The 20,821-nt window shown below is 40.1% G+C and overlaps 1 protein-coding gene across 1 annotated transcript in view; it reads right to left on the bottom strand.

Annotated features, from left to right (window-relative positions):
• The window catches only part of CRACR2A (calcium release activated channel regulator 2A), a 210,163-nt gene extending 191,379 nt beyond the window's left edge, over positions 1–18,784 (bottom strand). The window contains exon 1 of the mRNA XM_043967976.1: positions 18,253–18,784. The gene's annotated coding sequence lies outside the window, so the exon portion shown is untranslated. The remainder of the gene's footprint in view (positions 1–18,252) is intronic.
• Between the last annotated feature and the right edge of the window lie 2,037 nt (positions 18,785–20,821).

Raw genomic sequence — 20,821 nt, 5'->3', positions numbered from 1 at the left:
CATATAAAGTTAAAATAAGGTACTGAAGCAGAATCTATTCTGCTTCAACTAAAGTAAAAAAGGGACAATGCAAAAGCAAAAATAGACCTAATTAAAAGATATAGTCAGGGAAACTATATTTTGCTAAAAAAAGGTACCATAGACAATGAAGAAATAGCAAAAATCTTCTCAAGATTCTCTGATAAAGGCCTCTTTCTCAAATATATAGGGAACTGAGTTAAATGTATAAAAATAAGATTGATAGGGTCAAAGTCAAAGAATGGTCAGTTTTTAAAAGAAAAAATCAAAGCTATCTATAGGCATATAAAAATGCTCTAAACCACTAATTATTAGAGAAAAGCAAATTAAAACAACTCTGAGGTACCACCTCAGACCTATTAGAAATAACAAACACTGGAGGGGATGTAGGAAAATGGGTATACTAACGAACTGTTGGTAGAATTGTGAATTGGTCCTATCATTCTGGAGAAAAATTTGGAACTATACCCAAAGGATTATAAAACTGTGCACACCCTCTGACCCAGCAATACCACTACTAAATCTGTATCACAAAAAAGATCAAAGGAAAAAGAAAAGGAAAAGGACCCATATATACAAAATATTTATAGTATCTCTTTTTTTTGGAGGCAAAGAATTGGAAATCAAGGGGATGCCCATCAATTTGGGAATGGGGATTGTCCAGCCATTACATTAAATGATTGTGATGGAATACTATGAGAATATATATGCACTATAAGAAATTATGAAGGGGACGACTTCAGAAAAACCTGGAAATACCCGTATGAACAGATGCATAGTGAAGTGAACAGAACCAGGAGATCATTGTAAACAGTAAAAGCAATATTGTAACATTGATCAATTGCGAAAGACTTAGCTATTCTGATCCATACAATGATCCAAGACAAATCTGAAGGACTCATGATGAAAAATGCTATCCACCTCCAGAGAGAGAACAGATAAACTCTAAGTTCAAATAGGAGTATAATTTCCCCCACTTTATTTTTCTTGCTTTTTGGTGACATTGCAAATATGGAAATATGCTTTGCATGACTTCACATTATAATTGATATTATATTGCTTGCCTTCTCAGTGGATGTAGGAGAGTATGGAGGAATGGAGAAAATTGGGAACTCAAATTTCTTTTAAAAAAAAAAAGAATGCTAAAAGTAAATAAATAATATTTTTAGAGTGTTGTTATTCTTTTCTTCCCCTTCAAACCACATCCACCTACTGTTGTACAAATCACTAGAAGGAACTGACACAAAAAATCCATCTACTTGGCTATACATGCACAGTACAAGTTACAGAAATTAAATTCATTTATTTATTAATTCAAAAACTATTATTAAACACTAATTTGCCCAGAGTACCATGCTAAGTGCTGGAGGAAATGCAAAGTTTACATTTGACACAATTTCCTCACAGAATTTACAACATGAAGTGGAGATAACAAACACAGAAGAGCATAACACAAAATTATATAAGATTAATGAAGTGGAACAAGTACAAAGAACAAATTACCTTGGAAAGTCTAAGGAGTAAGGTTATTGTCAACTTTGGCAATCTGGGTCAACTTCCTGGAGTAAGTGGCATATAATTTGGATTTTAAGAGATAGGCAGTAATTCAACACATCAAAGAGGGAGAGAACATTCCAGACTTTGAAAGAGAATAGTGCTTATAGAGGGCAAAGAGTAATTCAACTTGGCTGTCATATAAAGGGACTTCAGGATCATTCCGTAACAAGTCTCCCACTTTACAAGTATCGATATTATCACCTAGCAGTTTAAAATTCTCTTTCATTCAGTTGGTTGGCCTACAGGCTTCTCAAACTCAACCTATCCTTAACCCCTGAAATTTATTCTCTCCCTAACTTTCTTTCTTCTGTTGAAGACACCATCCTCTTAATCACACATATTCAAAACACTGGACTCTTCCCTCTCTCTCAGCTCAAATAGCCAATCAGTTGTTAAGCTTTCTTAATTCTGTCTCCACAACATATCTCATATCTGTCCCCTTCTCTCCTCTCAGGAAGTCACTAGCCTAGTTTAGTATCCCAACATTTCTCACCTGGACCATTGCAATAATTTCCTAAGGAATCTCTATCCTTCCTATCCTTCCAGTCTCCAATTTATCCTCTGCTCAGCTGCCAAATTGATAATCCTCAAACATTTGGCTCAGCTCAAATGCAACTTCCTCTAGGAACCCTATCATTAACCCTCTAGTAGCTAGTTCCTTCTCCCAGAAAACACTGTATTTTTTCTGTATTGATCTATGAGTATTCATACTATTTCTCCCAATAAAGTGTTAGCTTCTTTAGATCAAGGGCTGTTTAGTTTTGTCCTTCTATCCCTCGTGCCTAAGACAGTGGCCATAACATAGGAAGTGCTTAGTAAATTCTCATAAAAATAATGAAAGAGAAAAAAATAAAGGATTTAGCAGAGAGTTGGATTGATGTGCCCAAAGGTAAGAATAAACACCATTTCCATGGGACATTTGATCACTTTAAATTTTAAGTACTCATTTTAAGTATTGCCAATGTAGCATCTGGGGCATCCCCATGTGAAATATGGGACCCCACCAGGATAGTTACTTTAAGTAAAAGGGACTCAAAAAAAAAGGGGACTCTATGTGTCTGCACTGACTCACAACAATAACTCACAAGGCCTGACCTATTTATTTTTTTCTCAAATCTACTGGGGAATAAAATTTATTCAAAGCAAAAACATTTGAAGAAGTAGCATATTGCCTTCTCAATTGGGGTAAGGGAGGGAACAAGAAGGAAGCAGAGAATTTGGACCTCAAATTTTACAAAAAAGAATGATAAAAATTGTTTTTTACATGTAACTGAGGAAAAATAAAATATTAAGTAAAAACAGTTATATCAGTTTATGGCATCTAAAAAATTAAAAAATAAAGAAATAGCATAATAAGAAAAGTTACTAACCAACCCACCCACACATAAATATACTCTCCCACAAATACAGTAACTGCCGAATATACACACCATTAGTGGAGAAAGGAGACACATGTAGGGATCGAGCATGAAGGACAAACATATAGGGAACACATGTAGCCCAGATACACATACATAAGGGCCTTAAATCCCCTAATTTACACAAGACCACATGTGGCTTCACACTGCTCTCCTTAAGCCTGCTTCCTATTGGGTGTGACATCTCTAGTGACTACATTGCTATACTGGTATCTGCTGGTCTTTCAATGACTACTAGGCACATTATTTGGGTTTAAAGCATAAGATCTGCTGTGCAGTCTTTGACAAATCAAAAGCATCAAAGAGGCAATTCTCTGGGTCTCAATTTCCTACTCTGTAAAGTAGGGATAATGATACTTGCATTATCTAATTCATGGGTTTGTTTTGCAGAGACTGTTTCGTAAATTATAACATTTCATGGATTGCGGAGCTATCATTTTTACAATTTTATTCCCAAACATATCCCAATGGGGTAGCTTCTATAAAGCAGTGTAGGCAGCCCTATGGTAACACTAAGAAGAAATTCTAAGAACTCAAGTCACGAAAGCTTCCTCCTCTACTCCCTAGAGAACAGAAAGAAGTAAAAATGTTTCCACAATACACCCAGGGACAATCAAACTCTTTCTAAATTCAATGACCAAATTTGCAACTGTCTAGATTAATTACAATTTTCAATAAGGCATGTCAAACAGGATGATTTTATGTAAAGATATGTTAGTAAATAAATGCTTGACAACTGACTTTTTAAAAATGTATGTATGATATGCTTTTAAATTTATTCTACACTAGTAACATTTTCTGCATCACTTTCTTAAATCTTGAGAATTAACAAAATAACACATCAAGCTCTGTTTTGTTGTTTGTATCCAACTCTTCATAACCCCATTTGGGGTTTTCTTAGCAAAGATACTGGAGCAGTTTGCCATTTCCTTCTCCAGCTCATTTGACAAATGAGGAAACTGAGGCAAACAGGGTTATTAAGTGACTTGTCCAGGGTCAGACAGCTAGCAAGTGTCTGAAGCCAGATTTGAACTCAGGTCTTCTTGACTCCAGGCCTGGTATTCTATCCACTGTGCCCCCTGGCTGTCCCTTAGTCAATGATAAGATGGCCCTTTCTTGTTCCCAAGGTAAAACTCTCTGAATATAAACCTGATCCCTTTCCCTCCTGCCTTCTCTAGCAGAGTCCACTCCACTGTGTGAGTGTGGATGAGTGTGAGTGAAGAGCCAAGGAAGACTTGCAAACTTAGGAGACTTGGAGGATGGTGGAGTCTCCTTCCTCAGGGACATGTTGTACTTGAGATGTCCAACAGACAGTCAGTGATTCAGGATTGGAATTCAAGAGAGAGACTAGGGCTGGACAGAAAGATCTGGGAATCATCTGCATAGAAATGATCACTGAGCCTATGAGAACTAATGAGATCCCTAAGCAAGGCAATATAGAGAGAAAAGAGAAGACAGTCCAGGATAGAACCTTGGAGGCCTACCAAGGCTAGTGTTTGTGATCCAGATGAAGAACTAACAAAGGAAAATGGACATTCACACAGGTAGAAGGGGATCTTGGAGATAACAATGCACTAAAAACCTGGAGAGGACAGAGTATCCAAGAGGACAATGGCATCTACAGTGTCGAAGGCCGGTGGTGGTCCTTCATTTTCAAAGAGGGCCAGTGACAACTTGACTTGCACATGAATTAGATTTAAGTAAGGCAGAGTTGCACAGTCATTGGCCTCACTCTCTCTTCCAAAGTCATCAAAGTACAGTGGCAGGACGAAAATCAAGACGACTGTCAATGGTCCAGGATGCATGGATGAGCTTGGGGTCTTCAATGCCCGACCATGCCCTGAGCACTCCACAGCACCTACTCCAGCCACCTTCAAGGCAATTGGAACAAATTGTTCTCATCTGCCCATTCCACTGGGGGATTTCTACTGGGTGAAGTCTTCACATGCTTGGGGTAGACATCCCCTAACTCATCAATGGGTTTGAGGCCTGTCAGTTACCCTCTTTAGCCTATCTACAGAGACAGTTTTACCAGGGTGTGACCACTGCACATGCAGAACAGTAAAAAAAAGGATGTGTAGACAACTTTCTAAAGAAATGTAAAAATGATTATAACTAATGGAGATGGCTGGATTGAAGTCAGCACTTTTTTATGGATAAGACAGACATGAGTATGTTTATAGGCAGTAGCAAAGGAGTCAGTAGATGGGAAATATAAAACATGAGGAGGAGAGTAGGGAATGAGGTATTCTGAACAGAAGAACAGACTAGGGAGCTCACAATAAATCACAAAAAATTAAATAGACTGTATCTTTTTTGTTTGTTTCTATGGGGCAATGAGGGTTAAGTGACTTGCCCAGGGCCACACAGCTAGTAAGTGTCAAGTGTCTAAGGCTGGATTTGAACTCAGGTCCTCCTGAATCCAGGGCTGGTGCTTTATCCACTGTACCACCTAGCTGCCCCTAGACTATATCTTAACAGGTGAGAACCATTTTAGACGTAGCAATCCGTGTATGGTCATACCATTGACTATCAGTTCTAAGATCAAAATTGACACTAAATCAGAAGAATGGGTAACAATGAGAAATTGCTTCATGTAATTATGATAGTTGAAAACTGGCCAAACTGTAAAGTGAAAAATAGATAAAAGTTTAGAAATTGACTCTGATTATTACTATTCCTTAGAGATTAACCAAGGTAAAATAGTCACTGAAACAAGGAAGTCACAAAAACTTGGAAATCCCTTCAGTAGCAAACATTTGTTCTTACCAAGCAGTGGGACATGACAACCAAGGGAAACATTAGCTCATATTACAAATTCATTTGCAAAATGTTATGGAGAAGAATGATGGAAGATTTTGAGCAGTGTTACTTTACAAAAATAGTAAAAAGCAGTAGAGAAGAAATAATCCTGTAGAAAATTTAACATTAGACCCCACTAAGCTACTCATCTCAAAAACTTGCAGATGAAACTTTGTAGACGAAACTGGAAAGGAAGACAACAAACAAACCAAAATGAAATAGGTTTAGTCTCGTTCTTTCAGTGAGATATTCTAATTATTGATGGAACCACAACAGCAGAATCACAATATTTAGATGATCACACCTAAGTATAAGCTACATGAGGAAGTGGAAGTGGTTCAAACAGAAACATCCCAGCAAAGATCTAAAAAAGTACCAAATAGAACAATGATCAAAAAGGCCAAAACAGTAATCTCCTTCATGTAGCAAACAAGGAAATAAAGAATGGCTGTCACCCGGATTATGACATGTGGTTGGATAGACCGAGTTAGTCCATGAGTCCCCAAATCTTAAATAGACATTGCAAATGAATTATGAACTAAGCTCAGGATTGAAAATAAGAAAGATCTTTCTGGATCACATTTAAGAATTTATGTGGCATTTTTAACAATCCCAAGCTGTTCTTCCTACACAAAAATCCATCCTTTTTAACATTAGTATTCTACCATAGCTTTATGGTTATATACACATTATTTCTTATGAATCTAAATTGTAGGTGACAAAAATAACAACAACAACAATGTAGGGAAGTAGTGGTGGCTGCAACATCTTATGATGACTACTTTCCAAGAAATGTCATAAAAGAAAGTCTCTACTACATTGAGTAACTGATCCCTTTTTGATGATTTATTAAAGGAAATGAACAAAAGTGGAAGTATGTCTTCTAGAAAAGTTCTGTTGGGTAACCAAAAGAAAGCACAAAGTTATGTGCTTGAAGGTGCCTGAAGGTGCCTGAAGGTGCCCAGCACATGAGCATGCTTCACCCCTACCTACCCCCTTCACTCTCCTCCACCACAAATAATTTCAGAGAGAAGAGCCTCATTCTGCTGAGATCTTTATCTTTTAAGACATAATTTCACCCCAAGCCAAGAACAGATGTGAAACAAAAGCCAGGACCTAAACCCTGGCTAGGACAGCATGACAACAGAGATCTGAACAACTGGTCTCTCTTGATCTCTCCCGGCCTGATAATAATATCTGTGGTAAGAGTCAGATGACTTTACCCACGGAAATAAAGGGAATGTACATCTCCCCTCCCCTTCACTAGCAGCTGACCCCTAGGGGCAGTCTTACTTATCTTCCACCTACAGGAGGATAAATCCTGGTCCAAATGCCCCATAAAGGAATGAAGAGGATGCTGATCCCAGATCTGTTCAGGCAGTACAAAGGCTAGAACTCTTGGACAATTTCCAAGCTTGTGGGCCTTCTGAGTTATCCTGTGCGCTCTTGCTCGCGCTCTCTCTCTCTCTCTCTCTCTCTCTCTCTCTCTCTCTCTCTCTCTCTCTCTCTCTCTCTCTCTCCTGATCTAGCTAAAGTCACTCACGGGCATGTTCCACCTGATGGGGAAGGTACTCTTATTATAGGCTCTCAATCCCACTTTTAGCTCCAAAAGTAGCAATTTTGCTCCCAGGACCCAGCAGCAGTAACACTACCAATAATATGACCCCAGACCCCTTCTTGCTATTTAAGGCATTTCTTCATTAAGATTTACCTTCATCAAAGAGCTTCTCTTAAACACTTATCTCTTAGATGCTCCTGAGAAGGATGCATCTAGTATCACCTACATAAGCCTGGTCTTCCTTCCCATTTGTCCAAGGAGAGACTCCTGCCTGTGTCCTTCTTGGAGACAGAATGGCCAAGGTTTCTGCACCCTCTGCTTCTGGGCACTCCCTGAGCCCATCTCTGTACCTTGGAGGGGTGGAGAGAGGGATATTCTGGGTTACCTCCAACAACATGTGGTAGTTATTCTTTTAATAAATAACCTGAAGGTATTGCCTATTTGTTGGGCATGAGGGCAGGAGGTGGGGTAAGATAGGGGAACATTCCAGCATTTGTCACAGTGTTCTGTTTTTAAGCGGAAATCCCCTACAAAGAGTCTCACTGGTTGCTTTTTACAGTTTTAAAATGTTGAGTCAGAATGATTCAGATCACAGGATTTCCTAGATGTTAATAAATCCGACTCAACATTTTGGTAAAATTTCACTCAAAACTCTGGGGCAGCTTGTCCAGAACTTAGTCTTTTGGATAGCAAAGTTAATTCTTATTCTTTTAGACACATTTTAAAAAAAATTTTCTATCTCACTTCTTGACCTTTTCATCTCAGTTTTTTGTCTACTTCTTTTATACATAAGAAAATCTATCTATCTATATATACATACATATATAAACACATATTGTATATAAACATATGTCTATATATACATACATTTTTCTCATGCATAAAATATATATGTGTGTATATATATTCAGTTCCCCTTTATAAAAGTAAACATATATGTGAGTATATGTGTGTATGTCTCTCTAATATTTTTTTAATTTTAATTTTTTTTTTGGTAAGGCAATTGGAGTTAAGTGACTTGCCCAGGGTCACACAGCTAGTAAGTGTCAAGTGTCTGAGGTCAAATTTGAACTCAGGTACTCCTGACTCCAGGGCCAGTGCTCTATCTACTGTGCCACTTAGCTGCCCTCCATATTTTTAATAGCATATGATAAGAGTTAACATAATGACTCCAGGTTCCCTTGGGACCTGGCAGGCTTTGTTGAGTTATCGCACGGCATGGCAAAGATCAGCAATCAGCAACTCAAGAAATTCAAAATGAAACAGAACTCTGATTTTTTTTTTAAGCCACATGATGGATTCTTTACATAGATAAAGGAACACAATGGTTTTTTTAAATCACCCCTTAAGTTGTAAAAGTGAATTGAAAAATATAAAAGGCTTTATAACTTTTGTGCTTTTGATGGAATTTTTCTTCGTGTGTGTGTGTGTGTGTGTGTGTGTGTGTGTGTTTGGGGGGGGGGAGTTGTGTTATTTTGTTTTGTTTTTTTTTAAGAAGCAATAATGTCCTATTGGCAAAATTGGGTCTCCAAGTCAAATAAAAAAAAAAAAACCAACCAAATAAAAATACCTATCTGTGTGGGAATCTGAGGACCTTATAGAGTTAAGTTACATAGAAACAGACTTCCCCTCCTGAACTCTCCCCAACAGCCAGACTGGTCGGCCTGGCTCCAAATCTCAAGTGGCGGTACACACTAGCTGTGTGACTTTGGGCAATTCATGTAACTTTTCTGAATCTCTGTTTCTTCATCTGTGAAATGGGGCTTCTGTATAGAAAAAAAAACTGTACACCTTAGAAAACTATAAAAGTGATTTATTAACCATATCATTGCTCACTGCAAGGGGTGGAGAGGGTCTATAAATGTAGTTGATGAAAACCAGCTTCCATATCTTTGTTCACGTTACCTTCTTGATTCAATTCATCAAACATTTCTTTAACCTCTTATTTGTGTTGAGAATGGTTGCAGTCACTTTGGTGACTTTTAAAGTTTAGATAAAGGGCTTTGTATGAAACTTACAGGAGATTAAGACACATATGCAGATAATTATAATAAACAATCGATGAGAAGGTTTTAAAAATTATTAACTAGGTATCAGGGAAAGCCCCCTTTGAGTTTTAAAGGATGGGGAAGAATTCAACAGATGAAGAAGAGGAAAGAAAGCACTTCATACACTTCTGGGGTTCTTTCTGTCTCTTCAGAACTGAGCTATGTTTGACAGTTCAGCTCATGCCCAATATTCTTGTGAGTCTTTTGTCTCCTTTTAGTCATTTCTCTCTCCTCTGGGCATCATTTGCTGCACCTGGTAGTTAGTACCTGCTCCCTTATATTATCTTTTCATTTGTGTGCCTTATTTCTTCCATTAAAAACAAACGCAAAAACAAAATTTTAAAGTCTTCCAGGATAAGGATTATATCTTCTCTTCCCCAGTCTTTGTAATCTCCATAGCCCTTGAAGCATAAGGGCTCAATAAATATTTATTTATTAATCAACAAATAAACTATCTCTGACCTCTGTGAGCTATAATCTGACAGATACTGATAAAAAAATTAGAAAACGCATAAACTGCTTACTAACTCCCCAAATAGATAAAGGTAACAATGTTTATGATATGCGAGATAAGAATGAGTATCTTGTTGGCCGAGTGGGAAAGATCCCAGAAGTTCAATATTTGGATTCGATGGGACTGAGGAAAGTACTTGTATATCTTATCCTGAGCTCATTTCTACTTCTGGGACAATGGGAGTGCTCTAGCCTGCCTTAGCAATTAAAACAAGACTTTATGCACTTATCATTGAGGTCTCTGAGGGTTGGAAATCTCCAAGGTCAGTGATGTGTAATCTCAAAAGTAAATAAAAGAAAAATAAGCCAATGGCCCAGGTAATAGGAGATTGACTTCCTGTTAGAAGTAATAATTGGTCCATTGTTCTTACTACCCCACATTACTGGCTCTTTCCCAAATGCTACTCCAAAGAGAGTCACGAGGGCAGAATTAGCGGGTGGAGAGGGCATGAAGCTAGATAACTAGAAACATGCACACTTGGTGAGGCTGAGACTACATGGAGGAAAGGAAGAGAGCAAATAGAGCTCTGAACACCTCCAGGATGAGTCTTAAACCTGGTTCTTCTCACCTCTTGTGAAGGCAACAAAGCAGAGATATTGAGTCTATAGTCTTAGAGAGTGACTAATTCTTTCTATGACATTCTCATGGAAGTCACTGATGTCCATCCCTTCTACCAACTCCCTGTCCTGTGGGTCCTATTCAATTTCAAATGGGAATGAGGATACCTCAGATATATAATTTGGGGTTTGGGTAATTTAAACCACATACTACGAAATCAAGAAAAAAGAATACAAAAAATATGGCATACAATTGAAACAACTATAAATAAATAATTTGCAATGAGAAATGGGAAAAGGATCTTAGAAATGGCATCATCAATAATCATAAAATTTTTATACAAAAAATTTAAACATTGTGGCTACAAGAAGAGCAAACGTGCCCAGGAAGCACTTCAGTAAGCAAACTTTTTACCTGTTAAATGGAGAAAGATGTTGGCCAAAGGCATCACCAATTTGAAATATAAAGTCATTTATAAAATTTTGCAAAGAAGAATAATGAATGACTATGAGAATGATCATCTCATAAAGCAAAGAGAAGCATCAAAGGGTGAAACTAGTTTAAAGAAAGCTTGGAGAGAGGCAACTAAACCCAGAGGACAAAATAGAACAACAAATAGAAGATAAACTGTTTTCACTGTTAAGGACAATGAAGTCACTGCAATCATACCCTAACACCACAGTCCTGCCTGTGCTTATTAGAGCCTCAGAAATGGTACTTGTAAGAACAAAGAGAGCAATGCATAAAATCAAGAAGATGTAGAAACTATCCATGCTGGAGAAAGCACAATTGTGATGGCACTGAGGGATCAATACACAAGTTATCTGAATGAGGGGAAGATATCAAAAGCATGTGAAACATCTAGGACTTTAATTTTATAAAAAGAATGTGACAAAGAAAACATCAACAGCTGTGAACCTAGAAAAATAATTGCAGCAAGTTTCTCTAATAAAGGTCTGATATATAAGATCTATAAGAACTGACTCATATATGTGTGTATACATATACATATACACATGCACATGCACATGCACATGCACATGCACATACATACACATATACACAAGAATGGCAGTCATTCTCCAACAGATAGTAACAGGATATGAGCCGGCAGTTCTCAATGGAAGAAACCCAAATGATCAACAGCCATATTAATTTTAGGTTTTAACCTCACACCTGATTGATAAAGATAACAAAACCAGAAAATGTTTTGGTGGAGGGGCTGTGGAAAGACAGGCACGTTGATGTTGTTACAGCAACAACTTTGAATTGGTCCAGTCATTCTGTAAAGCAATTTTGGATCCTGCCCCTAAAAGTCACATGCACTTTGACCTAGTAAGGCCCACAACCAGGAGATAAGAGAGGGAAGAGACACTCATTCACAAAAATATTGATAGCAGCCTTTTTTTTTAGCAATGACCTGGAAACAAAGTAGGTTCCCATCAATTGGAGATGGTCTAAGCAAATTATGCCATAGGAACTCCAGGTGAACAGCAAGAGTGCTCCAATGATGTTCTCACAGTGCCAAAAGAAAGCAGGGAAGGCCTACCCAGCATTGAATAGACCCCCAGGGGAAAACTTATGGGGGGATATGGACACGTGTCATACCCCATAAGCTCACTCTATTCTTGCACTACCTCTCACATTAGAAGTATATTGGGGGCAGCTAGGTGGTGCAGTGGATAGAGCACCGGCCCTGGAGTCAGGAGGACCTGAGTTCAAATCTGGCCTTAGACACTTAACACTTCCTAGCTGTGTGACCCTGGGCAAGTCACTTAACCCCAATTGCCTCACCAAAAAAAAAAAAGTACATTGGCTCTTGAAAATTTACCTTCTAATTGGCTGGTTCCTCTTAGAACCTCTAATTTAAGGAGGATGCCCAGGCCAAAGATGTCTTCATCCCTTTCCTTTTTTTTTTTTTTAATTTTGCTTTTATTTGCATATTAACATCACATTTACTCCTGTGCCATAAGCTTCTATTTCTTCAGTTTATTTTGGGATGTCTCTTTTGAGCAACCTCCTCTTCTGGTTTAGGGACAATTTGTTCCTTTTCAGACAGTATCATCTCAATATGGCAAGGGGAACTCATGTATGGGTTGATTCGACCATGTAAGTATGCCATCACATTTTGGGGGCCTTGTTAACCTGGATAAGCTCAATGACAAGAGAATCCACATCCAAACCCTTCAGTTCAGTGTTACTTTCTGCATTTTTAAGCATATGCAGCAAGAACTCAGCACTCTTTTTGGGCCAACAACCCTGCGCCCAACCCCACTGCTTAGCCTGGGCACACCTGCCGACTCCACCATTGTATGAACGGAAGGGAACACATTGTTTCTTCAATGTGACATCTTCCAAATACTTGGTAGCTTTTCAGATATGCGTGCTCATGATAGCTTGGGCTGTTTCACGGATATTCTTAAGTGGACCCGGAGATTTGAACCCCTTGACTTGCATGATTTTGTGGGGTTCTCTGGATCAAAAGAGTACTTTACTATTTTAAATGATTACCTAGGACAGCTTAAGGGAAGAGCTCTTCATCCCTTTCTAGGCTGCACTGCTGATGTATCTCCACAAGACCTTCACTACTGGCTCTTGGAAGAGTACTTTCCCCTCCTCTTTAACCTCAGCCACTTACTAGCTGTGTGACCCTGGGCAAGTCACTTAACCCCAATTGCCTTAAGCATCCAGAGCCATCTCCAGTCATCCTGATGTATATCTTGCCACTGGGCCCAGATGGCTCTGGAGGAGAGAGTGAGGTTGGTGACCTTGCACAGCCCTCCCTCACTTAAATCAAATTCAGTGCAAGTCATGATCACCCCGATGTCATGGTCCTCTTTGAGAATGAAGGACAAACAACAGATGAGATGTCTTCCTTCATTAGAATATAAACTGTGCCTTAGAGGAAAGGGATTGTCTTTCTGTTTCTATTTGCATTCCTGGTGTTTAGCACAGTACCTGGCAGATAGAAAGTGTTTACTAAATGCCTGTTGATGGATTGACTGGCAGGATAAGCAGGCATGGAAGAGTAATCCGTAACGTTGGAGGAAACTATAATAATATCAATGAGATCCCAGACTCATTTGAAAAATTGAATATGCAAAGTTTAATTTCTGGAATCCGTCTTCAGCGACCTCTCACCTGGATGTCACAGAGTGTAGACCAGATCCCACAAAGAAGCTTCGCTACCAGACAGCAAAATGCCTTGCCCAACATAAGCACTGGATAAATATTTGAGGAATGATTGATTAAAGGAATTAATGAATATGAATTCAGAAGCCTAGTAAGGTAAAAGCACACAAGTGGAAAGTCTAGGATAGATAAATTAGCTGACATTTGCAAAAGTAGAAATCTTAAGACACAAAGACATCAAAAAGAATGTTCTGGGCTATGAGCAGTCTCCAGACAACCTTTTTTCTAGAGAAGTCCTGAAAAAATTTCATAGCTCTGCTTTCAGTGTCTGAAGCCAGAAATTCATGCAAAGGAACAAATTTTGAAGTTTCTGGTAAAGAAATCATTCCCAATCATCCTTCCTGGAGAGATCAGGACTTGGGTGAAGTGACGACACATGAAGCAGGTGGCAACTCTGATAAAGGATTTGACTGAGAAGCTTAAGGAAAGAGGGTTTTGCCTTCTGAGACCCCTGTGTGTGCTCGACAGGGAACCAGCATGGTAGAAATTGCTTCTACACACCTGATAATCAGGTCCCAACATGAAGAACTTGATTTCTAGTTCCCAAACCTGAGGGTGATCTCCAAGTGGGAGCAAGGGAAAGCACTATGGGCACTGGAGAAATGCCAAACAATTACCTGCCCAAATTGGAAAACAACTCCTTGAGAACATGAAGTCAATTCTCAAGTGGAGCATCTCTATGGAAGAATCAACTGAGGCAGTCATAAGGGAGAGAAGTGGGCAGAATTTCAGAAATGTGCTGGCAGGTTTGGGAGACTCTGGGGAATATGGAAAAGGATTCCAAGTTGAGCTCATGTGCTGCTCCATCTAGGATGCCTTCCTTTATTCTCTCAGTGTTATATTACATTATATACTATCTGTGCGTGGGTTTTATTGCACCAGTAGAATGTTAGGTTTCTGAGGTCAAGAACTATTTTGGTTTTTGTCTTTGTATTCCCAGACTCTAGCAAGGTACCTTACACAGTAAGTCTAATGTACTTTTGTTGAATTGAATTGAGGACAATGAACAGCAAAGAAGTTAAGTGGCTTCCCTCCAGTCACACAACTAATAAATGCCCAAGGTGAGACTTGAACCCATATCTGTTCCATCAAGTCTAGAACTCCTTCCACTTTTGCTATCTTTTTTGCCTCTTTTTGTATCCCCAGCATTTAGCACAGTGCCTGGCACATAGCAAGGGCTTAACAAATGCTTACTAATTGAATGATTGATATTAAATAACCACATAAACTTGAGTGAATCTTTGAAGTTCTCTGATCTTTAGTGTTCTCATCTGCAAAAAAGATGATACTTGAAATGATCTACCTTTAGTCTTTTATCAGAAATGTACTTAATAAACCTTAAAAACCTATAAAAATATGAGTTCTTATAATCTCTTAGACTCCTTTTAGAGTTCTGATTAATCTATGAATCTATAAAATATTTTATATTCCTTATCAGTGTAGTGTAATACTTTAGTGTCTCAAAAAACGTCCTTAATATGTCACAATGTCCTGTGTTTCCTCACTTCCTTTTGCCAATTTCTGACATGAGGGGGGAGGTGGCAGCATGAGTGTGGTAGGCATAAGAGGAAAGATGGCAACCATGTGGGTGTACACATGCACAGATGCATCTGTGTGTCATGTGCAGGGAATGTGACATGGTTACATAGATGGTTAGACTGGTGGAGAGCTGGATGCAAAGCAACATGAAGCACTCACTTCTGCTGAATTTCCACATATGTCCTAGGTTGAATAAATTAAGGAAACAATTACCCTGGTGGTCCTTTTCTCTGATGTGCTAATGTTCCCTGACCCTCTTTGCCCTTGAGAAAGACACCAAGAAGCACCAAAAGAGAAAACAAGATGAAAAGGGATGACTATGGGGCAGCTAGGTAGTGCAGTGGATAGAGCACCGGCCCTGGAGTCAGGAGTACCTGAGTTCAAATCCAGCCTCAGACACTTAACACACACTTACTAGCTATATGACCCTGGGCAAGTCATTTACCCCCAATTGCCTCACTAAAAAAAAAAAAAAATTTAAAAAAGAAAAGGGATGGCTATGAGCAAACCCTGAATGATCAAAGGTTGACCATACTCCAGATTTCTCTATGGGCTTTTGATGCTAGCTGTCCTCAGGTTTTTTAATTGTTGTATGCAAGGAAAGGAGGTGGCACTGTGGATAGACCACTGGACTTGTAGTCAAGAAAATTTGGGTTTAAATCCTGCCTTAGACATTTAGCTGTGTGATCTTGCGTAAGTCAATTAACTTCTCTGGGCTTATTTCTTTATCTGTGAAAATGAAGCAGTTAGTAGATGATTTCTAACGTTCCTTCTGACTCTAAATCTATTGGACCCTATGAAGATGGGTTAGATCTGTTCTCGTCTGCAGAAGTTGGAACTAGTAGCTTCACAGAGGCAAATTTCAGCTTGACAATTAGGTTCTCTCAGGAGATAGTGGGTTTCCCTTTCCTTGTGATCTTCAAGTAAAGGCAACATGACCATTTGTTGGATATAAGGACACAGGAAGAGATTATTGTCAAGATGCTAGCAAGACTAGCTCTCCTCTGGGGGGGCCTTCCAACTCTGACATTCTGTGATCAAGCCATAACTCTCCCCACACTTGAACAAGGGTGGGCTGAACTGACTCTCATCAGCCAGTCATGGCAAGGTCATAAAGAGAATGTGGGTCTTCTCTACATTCTGGACAATGAGACTTTAAATGTTATGTATAAATTTGTTAAGATAAAGTGGAAAGGCACAAGACTAGGAATGAGGATGCTTGGCTCTGAGAATAATTAATTACATGATGAGGCAAGTCACCCTTTATTCTGGACCTCAGTTTCCCTATGTGTAAAATGAAGGGGTTGGATTAGATGGTAGTTAGGGCTCCAATGATTTTATACTTTGTTGGGCAGCTAGGTGGCACAGTGGATAGAGTGCCAGACCTCAAGTCAGAAGACTCATCTTCCCCAGTTCAAATCTGACTTCAGACATTTACTAGCTATGTGACCCCTGGGCAAGTCATTAAACCCTGTTTGCCTCTGTAAAATGAACCAGAGAAGGAAATGGCAAACCACACCAGTATCTTTGCCAAGAACATCCCATGTGGGGTCATGAAGAATCAGAAACCACTGAACAAAACTACTTTTATTATTCCAAGGAAAAAATGTGGTTCTAGAGACAGTGATATGGAGCCAATGAATAACCTACTAATTTTCTAGGAGGGAAAGCCTCCCTCTCAACTAGGTTTCTCCCAACACCCTTCCAAAGTAACGAGGGAGACCTTCAAGCAGAGGTCCATTATTCTACACAGTGGGGAAAGTGGAATAAATTGTCAAGAATTCAGGCAGGGTTTCCATGGAGTGGCAGTAGCTGCTGGTCCCTACCAATATCACCCTAAAAAGGCAATTTACCTACAGTGAGCATAGTTTCCAAACCAAAACTCAGAACCCACAGACAAACAAAGGTTATTCCTTTTACAAAGCCTCAACACAAGCATATTTTCCTTTCTTGAAATCTTAACTGTCGCAAAAACCAGGATGTAACTGTTAGGTTATCACCACAGGATGCTGGGAAAATACCTTGTCTTCTGGAAGGTATTTTTATGGGCGCTATTAGAGGTTACTATATCCGAAGTCCCATTCTTTCTAAAGGACTGAACTGGTTCCACTTGCACCATCATTTTAGGGGTCCAAGTTCCCCCCTCAACTTTCTCAAATAGCTGAAAAAAATCACAAAGCCAGACCATAGTATATACACACACTGGGGGCCTAGAGAGGAAGTGGAAAGTCAGTAGCTATTGGTTTCCTCTCTTACACTGTTCTAGGAGACACTGTGATGGTTTTCTTCCATCCTTTTTCTTTTTTTTTCTTTACTTCCTTCCTCTCTTTTTATCTCTCTCTTTTGTTTTAGCCACCCTGCCGGCAGATAACATCAGTAATAGTTCAACCCAAAAAGCATTGATTAAGCTTCTTCCATGTACAAAGCTGACTTATTGAAAGCCAAAGAAAATACATACACTCAAAAGAAACAGTTCCAGTCATAAAACATTTTACATTAGGAATCTTCAAGGAAAACCTCTGCCCTGGTTGGTTTCTATTAGATTCTTAGGTCGTTATGGGCATATGGCTGCATCTTACCTAAATTTCCCCAGTTGCTAGCACCTAATCAGTGTTTGTCTCATGTCCCCAGCCTTTGGGTTTCACTGAATTAATACCAATTACAACATTATTGTATATTCTCTTTACCTGGAGGGAACCTTTTGACGTTCCCAAGATTAAGAGACCAGAAAAGGGATTCAACTAAACAAGGTCACAAGCCAAGTCAGGCCTAGGGATCTCCGGGATCTATCTCCGGGCTATCTGACCAAGCCACCCACTAAAAAGCCACGACTATCTCTATGCCTACTCTCTCTTCTCCCTCCTCCTTATCTTTCCCTCCCTCTCTCTGTCATATGAAATACACCCTGCACCCCACCCCACCCCCAACACACATTCACACACACACTTTTGAAAGTCAGAGCTGCAGGAAACAGATGGCCAAGTTGCAGGCCCTCCGCAGTCTACCCTACTACTACTGGTAGTTGGGGGAGATTCTGGTAGTCCTTACCTGGAGTGACCCCCACTCCCCTCTCTGCCGCTGGGCTTCTCTGCCAGCTGTTCAGCCGCGCACGCTGGGTTTCTCCCGGTACTCGGTCGCCTTACTCCTCCTCTCCCTAGGAGCTGCCCAACCTTTGCCAAGTCGGAAGCGGGACAGGACGAGGCTGGTCTGGATTGCCCAGCTCCCGAGTGCGAACCCCCGGGGCTCTCTCTCGGCTTTCAGGGCGCCTCCAAACGCCCGCCCGCAGGACCCCCGCTCCAAAGTTTCAATGGAGTCAGGTGGCGAGACGTGAGAGGCTCGGGGAAGGGGAGGAGGCTAGGAAGGGGGTAGCTCTGGTCTCGGGGAGGCGGGGCTGACGCTGCCCTAGCCTGCCTCACAGGTTCTGTCTCCCGGGCCCTTGGGGTCCTAGTTGCCCCCTTTCCTTGTCGCCCTGCGCTGAAGTGAACAGGGGAGGGGAAGCGCCTCTGTATCCACGAGCACTCATCCAGGCGGTTCTTGAGTGGGACGTCCAGTGCCTGGTGTTGTAGACAGGTTGTTCCTCAAGCGCAGGAGTTATTGTGCTTACTCCTCTGCACTCTTCTGTGTGTAGAATTGACCTGTGATTTCATAGACGTTCCTGGGAAGGATCTTTCTGGGCCAGTGGAGACCAGGAATCTCCCATTAGAGGGGTGCTCACGAATACTTGTTGCCCAACTGATCAAAAGTACCTTTAAAGAAAAAGAGATGGGGGAAGCTAAGTGGCACAGTACATAACACAGGGGCTCTCGACCTATGGTGGTATTGTGATGGAAGACCAACCTTACCCCCTAAATGGGCTGGGACTTGTGGGTTGGTGCGCCTGGCCACCCCCTTTACTGTGGCATCTGAGCATTTCTCCAAATCTGAGTCTAAATCAAGAAAGAAACACAACCCAGAGGAGCAAAAAGGGTCTATAGCTTTTACTGTTTTTTAGGATGCTGTAATCTGCCTACATAGCATAGGAGTCCCATGTGCCAGAATCTCTCCTACAGTAGGTAACCATTACTAAAAATGTAGATTGGAACCAGCAGAGGTTCATCAATTACAGTAGGGATGTGGTACAGGGTATTTCTGAACAACTGGCTGCAACTCGCAAAAATGGCTTGGGAAAACAGAATAGCCCTTGATATGATGTTAGCAGAAAAAGTGGGAGTGTGTGTCATGCTGGGTGGCCAATGCTGCACCTTTATCCCAAATAATACTGCCCCTGATGGTTCAATAACTAGAGTCTGGAAATGCTTAAGTACGCTGGCTGAAGAATTAGTAGAAAATTCAGGGGTTGACACCACTTGGATGGATAAAGCACTGGCTCTGGATTCAGGAGGACCTGAGTTCAAATGTGGCCTCAAACACTTGATACTTACTAGGTGTGTGACCCTGGGCAAGTCACTTAACCCTCATTGCCCCACCAAAAAAGAGAGAGAGAGAGAGAGAGAGAGAGAGAGAGAGAGAGAGAGAGAGAGAGAGAGAGAGAGAGGTTGGGGAAGCTGTGGAAAATTTGGAACACTAATGAATTGTTGGTGGAGTTGTGAACAGATCCAGCCATTCTGGAGAGCATTGGAACTATGCCCAAAGGGCATACCCTTTGACCTAATAATACCATTACCAGGTCTGTATCCCTAAGAGATCATAAACAAGGGAAAAGAAGCCACATGTACAAAAATATTTATAGCAGCTCTCTTTGTGATGGCAAAGAATTGGAAATTGAGGGGATGCCCTTCATTTGGGGAATGGCTGAACAAGTTGTGGTATATGAATGTAATGGAATACTATTGTGCTATAAAAAATGATGAGCAGGCAGATTTCAGAAAAACTTGGAAAGACTTAAGTGGATTGATGCTGAGTGAAGTGAGCAGAACCAGGAGAACATTGTACACAGTAACAGCAACATTGTGTGATGATCAACTGTGATAGACAGCTCTTCTCAGCAATACAATGATCTAAGACAATTCCAAAGGACTCATGATGGAAAATGCTCTCCACTTCCAGAAAAAAATAACTGGAATCTGTTTGTAGATTGAACCATACTATTTCTATTTTTTGTTTTGTTTTTTGAGGTTTTTCCTTTTGTTCTGAATTTTCTGTCACAACGTAACTAATGCAGAAATATGTTTAATGTGATTGTATATATATATATGTGTGTGTGTATTATATATATATGTATGTATATATATATATATATATATATACATATATATAAACCTATATCAGATTGCTTTCTGTCTTGGGGAGGGAGGAGGGAAGGAAAGGAAGGAGAAAAATTTGGAACTCAAAATCTTATACAAAGCAAATGTTGAAAACTATCTTTACATGTAACAGGGGAAAAGGTACTTAAAGATTTTTAAAAAGAAAGAAAAAGAGAGCATGCTATAGGAAGGAAGGGAGTAAGGGAGGGAAAGAAGGAAGGAAGGAAAGAAGGAAGGAAGGAAGGAAGGAAGGAAGGAAGGAAGGAAGGAAGGAAGGAAGGAAGGAAGGAAGGAAGGAAGGAAGGAAGGAAGGAAGGAAGGAAGGAAGGAAGGAAGGAAAGAGGGAAGAGGGAAAGAGAAGGGGGAGGAAGTGG

This window comes from Dromiciops gliroides, chromosome 5 (assembly GCF_019393635.1).
Source record: "Dromiciops gliroides isolate mDroGli1 chromosome 5, mDroGli1.pri, whole genome shotgun sequence".
In the NCBI taxonomy this organism is placed as follows: domain Eukaryota; kingdom Metazoa; phylum Chordata; class Mammalia; order Microbiotheria; family Microbiotheriidae; genus Dromiciops; species Dromiciops gliroides.
Note: the sequence above shows the minus strand (reverse complement) of the source record. Positions and strands in the feature narration are given on the sequence as shown.